Source organism: Megascapheus bottae, chromosome 14, assembly GCF_031878675.1.
Source record: "Megascapheus bottae isolate mThoBot1 chromosome 14, mThoBot2.hap1, whole genome shotgun sequence".
Classification (NCBI taxonomy): Eukaryota; Metazoa; Chordata; class Mammalia; order Rodentia; family Geomyidae; genus Megascapheus; species Megascapheus bottae.
In genome coordinates this window covers 20,794,937-20,801,141 of record NC_143522.1, presented here as the reverse complement: position 1 = coordinate 20,801,141, position 6,205 = coordinate 20,794,937, and the positions used below count along the sequence as shown (strand labels likewise).

At 34.3% G+C, this 6,205-nt stretch overlaps 1 non-coding gene across 1 annotated transcript; it reads right to left on the bottom strand.

Moving 5' to 3' along the window:
- Positions 1-1,243: 1,243 nt before the first annotated feature.
- On the bottom strand, positions 1,244-1,426 carry LOC150054784 (U2 spliceosomal RNA). Its single transcript, XR_016537708.1, has one exon. It is a non-coding gene; the product is annotated as a U2 spliceosomal RNA (small nuclear RNA).
- Positions 1,427-6,205: the final 4,779 nt, after the last annotated feature.

Below are 6,205 nucleotides of genomic sequence, written 5' to 3'. Positions count from 1 at the left end.
TATCCACAGTAAAGCTTTGGACTCCACCACCATTTCTTGTAAGATACAGAGACAACAATTTTCCTGGCTGTCAACCTGAATAGCTCCTCAACTGACATTGCTGCTTTCAGGAAAATGCCTTAATTTATTATCTCCCAAGTCAAAGTGACCTTTAAAAAATGCAAAGGCTGTGCCAATAACTTCTATTTATTTTTGATCACGAAAGCACATGAATAATTCTTTATTAAGGCTCTCATGTCCTATTACAAGTTGCCACCCTAAGTCCTACCTACCTCTGCCCTTTCACTCTGATACCAGAATTTGTTCTCCTACTATAAATGGTCTTCCCTTGTATTCTGAAATTGTCTCATTCGGATTAACTTTTCAACCATTTGCTTTGATAATTCTGGGATGAATCGTTAATATCACAAAATGAACTTATGTGATCTCCTGTTTCTCACATAAAAGTTATGTTTGTAATCTTTATTTATTTTGATGTAGCCTTTGTCACTTTCACTCCTCACTAGATTGTATATTTTATAAGGGCAGAAACCATTATTGTGTTGTCTAATATTACAATTCTAAAGTCATAACTAAATAATAACTTTGGTAAAATAAATGAAAGACACAATTATAATATACTAAGTTGGCACTATCAAGTCAAAATAAGTTATGCATTATAAGTAGTCATTTCACTATCTTTCAGTTCTTTGTATTAGCTATTTCATGAGAGAAAGATTTAAGAAGATGGAAAACTTAATTGATATCCACCTCTGCAGCTATAAAACTGTGTTGACTTTGATCAAATACTTTAACTTCTCTTAGAATAGTTCCTCTTCTTTTATAATGATAATCCTAAGCATAAAATAAAGTTGAAAGGCTTAATTGTGATAGTGTCTAAGAGTGTCTGGTTTTGTGATTACTTAACACAAACTGGTGCTCAATAATATCAGGCATTGAAGTGTATTAGTTAAAGATTGTTTATTTTCCCATGTCAGAAAATTTTGAGATCCTACTTTTTCAATTTTCTTTTTTGAATCACAATCAACTTTGACATATACATACATACATACATACATACATACATACATACATACAACAAACTACTTTGTGTTGCTAATATATATGAGATATTGAATACTAAATGATTCAATATTCTTTATTTGCTCTGTACATAGCTTATTTTCCATGCCACATGACATAAAAAATCCTAAAAATAAATAATAATAGTAATAGCTACAATTTCTATTAGACAGTATTTATTTTTGGGTTTATCTTTCCTAGAAATACTGACATATCAGACTGATGTATGGAATGAGGCAACAGACACCCTCCTAGTTCCATAAATGCATGTCCTATTCTGTCTATGAGTAGAGGATTTCTCAGGGTATTAAACTGATAAAGATAGAAACTGTACCTGGTCTTAGCCTAAAGGCATAGAAACAACTCAGACAGTATTCTTTTTTCCTAAAAATGAGAGGAAAAATACTACAAACCATAGTATACTAATGTCAGACTCTGTGATTGCTTTGACCTGTCTAAACATGTCTGGATAGTTTTTCAAATCCTGTGTCCTTTGTTTGTAATGCTGGGGAAAAAAAGGAAACAATGAAAAAATTCAGGAAAGATTAGTTTCTTGTATTAGGAAAATGAAACATTTTCAGATAGCTCTACCATAGATTTCAAAGATCATACCAAGTAAATAGAGGTCCATTAGGTTTTCAATGCTATGGAATGGCCCAAGAATGTAATGATGATAGAATACCTTGGAGCAGCTCACCTAAAATCCTTACCATATTTTCGATTCTTTGTTGGAATTAATGGTTCATTTGTATTTTCTTCATATATTTTTATATGTTAGTAGCCAATATGCCACTGCTGTTGTACTCCATTAACCATTTATAAGCACATACTGGGGTATAAAGTAATATGATCCACAAGATCATTTCTCATCAGAAAAAATGATTGCTAAACACTGGCATCATAATCTTCTTGACTGTTCATTGTAGGCCTCTTTTAGTCAACGCTGAATTTTCAAGGGTGTCTTGATTTTCATGCTATATGAGAAGTCAGTCTCTACCCATGAGAAGGTAGAGATGACATGAATTAAAAAAATGATTAAACACCTGATATGAGGAAGCAATGGAACATATCAGTTGATGCAAATCATTTGGGAATTGTAGTGAGGAGGGAAAAAAAGACTCAGAATAGATGTCCAATAATAAAATGTATTAGCATTTAAGGGAGCCTAGAGAGCCAAGGTAGTTACTATTGGCTTCACATTTTGAGAATAAAATTTTTCACGTTTCTTGAGCAAAGGTGAGAAAACGACAGAATCCTACTAAATAATATAAAGGAAAAGTTAAGTAAAAATAAGGGCCCAGTAAATAAAATAAGAGTGGCATTAAGCACTCAATGACGTGGATATAGGAATCTGTGAATTTGTGTTTAAAGCATTGCAGACATGAAGTGGCAGGGAACACAGGCAGTGTTTTTACAAGATAATCACACCCTAAGGAAGAATGTTTTAGAATTAAAGGTAAATCATCCTTTTATGTATTTCTAAGGGTTTTCTTCGTTATAAGGAAGACTTCTTTTTAGAAATAGCAAAATGATGAAAACTTCATTCAAAAGTCTGCATCTGCTTTAATTCAAAGACATCATTTTTCTTTAGGAAGTTATTTTATAACCCATTACAGTGTAGATAGATCAGGGAAAATTACTCAAGAACTTCTGACTGCTTTAAATTTTTTTTTTCTGCATTCGCAATTGATCTGATGAGAGTAGCAGAAAGCTAAATATTTAGCATTAATGACTATTTGCCTCTAAGTCATCCAGAAAAAGGGAAAAGCCTTTGTCCAAGTGACACTTACAATACTATTCATGTGTTTTCTTTTTTTCTGCTAGAAGTTAACAGCTGAGAAGAAAACTATGTGCTGGTAAACATTATCATTTGATTGATGAGTTCATTTTCCTTCTAAAGTGTGTAAAACACAATGAAGTGGGTAATAGAGGTCAGCCACTGCAGGCTTGTACTTAACTACAGTTTATTATATTTCAGAAATGATTCACTATGGTTGTACAATCGACATTATAAATCATCTACTTTATATGTCTGTATTCCAGTGCAGCCATAGAAACGGACATTTCCCTTTGAATGGCTGAGAACTCAAGTATCCTTGCAGAACAGGTTTTTATTTATTTATTTTTCCTTCAATGCACTTTTTATTCTTTGTGCACTGCAACTAGTTTGAACAAAGGAAGTCAAGGCTCTGAGTTATATGAACATATCTACTCTGGAAATGATAAAGTTTTCCATCATCCTTTAAATGGATTTAGTTGGATCAAGGTCAATATTCAGTATTACTGCTTAAGAGTGAAACATTATCACTCTTGAAATGTGATGCTTTTCGAGTCTCTTGGGTTAAATTTTCCAGTAAGAGAAAGAATTGTGGTCTGACAATAAGACTAACACTTGAGATCTTAAGGTAAATTAGTTTGATACAATAGTTATATAAATATTCTAGGAAATAGTCACAAACATGGACAAATATGTTAAAAATAACATAAGTAAGGGGAAGCCTATCCTATAAACGATGAAAGTTCAATACTTCTTGTATTTACTTTGTTGCTTATCTATATTGCAACATCAATAATGTCAATTTTTTATTGTCTCTTATTCCTAATATATTAGTCTATTTAATTTTTAATGTAATAAAGAAGACAAAGTCTAATATATTCCTTCCATGAATTAAGAATTTATAAAGGTAACCATTTCCAATAATACAAAATGTTTATATTAGCTGTCTAGGTGGCTCACACCTAAAATCCAGATACTGTGGGTGTGGAAATGAGGAGGATAGTAGTATGAAACCAGTGCAGGCAAAAAGGAAATGGAAAGACTTAGAAAAAAATCATATTAAGTGAAGTAAGCCAGACTCAAAGGAACATAACTCAGTGGTTTCCCTCATTTGTCATAATCAGTAGAAACCTTGGGCTCTCCTAGCAGAGATTTACAATAGAACAAAATCTAGAGACATAAGGCCAAATAGTACATCACTAAATGTAAGCACCTCCAGGAGAAGGAAATAAAAGCCATATAATGAGTGACTGTTGTCCTTAATGTACTATGTTATCTCTCATCTCTTTTGCCAATCCTTGGTTATCTCATATTGTTACAATATTTCACCTTGTTATCTGATATATTTTATATTTGTTTAATTGGTTACTAGAAATTGGATAGGGAAGGGGGAAATCAAGATAAGTGGTGGGGGAGGGAAATGGGAACCATGTCATAAGAAAGAGTATCAATGTTTGTGAAATTATGCGCTTCTATCTGGTGAATATAATGGAATATAATGTAACCCTTCAATTAATCACAATAAAATATTAAAAAATTACTTTTTGACCTTTAAATTTTCCCTCAGTTTCTTACCACGTTTAATCTACTAGCTATTTCCTCTGGACAGAGCCTGGCATGGGAGGAAATATATATAATTCCTAAAGGTACTGAGAAGACCATGGAGAGTCCAGGGTGAAGTTAAGAGCTAAGTCAAGAATTTTGCTGTCCTTCTCTCATTTCACTATCAAGGCACAGTCCTCAGTGACACTTAAAAAATCATTCCTCATTCAAAATTCATTGCATTTTAATTGCAGATTTATTAACAAACCGGTGGCTTTCTATTGATTTCTGTAGGATGTTGTGGAAACTGGCAACAGGCACAGAGCACCTTGTCAGATTGACAGCACTTCACACTAAGTGGTCGAGATGTGGTTACATGCAAACATTTGAAAAAGAGCAGAGCAGAGCAGCAGAGCACTGAGGGGTATATCTATAGTAAGAAAATATGAGGAAAGAGAAAAAAAGGGCCTTAGAGACCCACATGTTCAATGTTAATAACGAAACCCTGGATTTAGTGGAGAATGCTGGACTTCGATGTAGGCTATCACTTTCATGAATTCTTAATGCCTATATTATGCCTATTCTCTGTGTGAGCATCTGCTGAAGGAAAAGTAGCTCCCAAGGCATATTAGAGACTGTTATAGGCAAAAATACTCAAATAAAGTGAATGTACTTCGATATTCCATCATCCTTAGGCTCAACGAAAGGATATGTTGTATTCTCATGGCAGCTTCAAGCCTTGCTTGTTATTCAGGTAAATATAAGTTTTATATGACTGTAGCAATTATGAATAGGTCAGTTTGGATTCAGTGTTTAATTTTTTCCCAATTAAGTCAAAAGAAAGAAGTAATCTCATATAAAATATTTCCAAGTCACTCACATATGATATTATTCACAGAATTTAGACTCCTGACAGTATAATCACCCAAAGGGGAAAATTGTTGACACTATTTGCAATCAGGTCAGGATGCTCCCAGAGCATGCACACACACACACACACACACACACACACACACACACACACACACTTCCATGTTTTTCCTTTCGTTTTGTTTTGGTTGGTTGAGGGTTTTGAACTCTGCACCTGGGTACTGTCCCTGAGCTCTTTAGCTCTAGGACAGTGCTCTACCACTTTGAGGCACTGCACCACTTCCTGTTTTTTGGTGGTTAATTGGAGATAAGAGTCTCATGGATGGCCTGGGAGTTTGGCCTAGTGGTAGAGTGCCTGCCTAGCATGCACGAAGACCCCTGTTCGATTCCTCGGTACCTCACATATATAGCAAAAAGCCAGAAGTGGTGCAGAGGCTCAAGTGGTAGAGCTCTAGCCTTAAGAAAGTCCAAGGACAGTGCTCAGGCCCTGAGCTCAAGCCCGGGACTGGCAAAAAAAAAAAAATGTAACCCTTCAATTAATCACAATAAAAATTATTTTTTTTAAAAAAAGAGTCTCATGGACTTTCCTGTCTGGACTGGCTTTGAACTATGATCCTCATCTCTCAACTTTCTGAATAGCCAGGATGACAGGCAAGTAGCCACCAGCACGTGACTACTTCCATGTATTTTTAAGGAAAACAAATTTAATACCTTCTATCTTTTGATCACAATGTCTTTACATTTTCATTATGTTAGTTAAACTTTACCCAGGCTTCTTTCTGATCATATCCCCTGAATTTTCCTTGCTTCAGTATTTTCCATTAGAAAACTTACAGTGCTGCATTTTGATCTGTCCCTTTCTATCTTTCAATGCAGTAATAAATACATTTGTTAAATCTTAGGTTGGCTCCCTCTACACATATGAAAATATTCTTTATGCTAATGACTCATTTC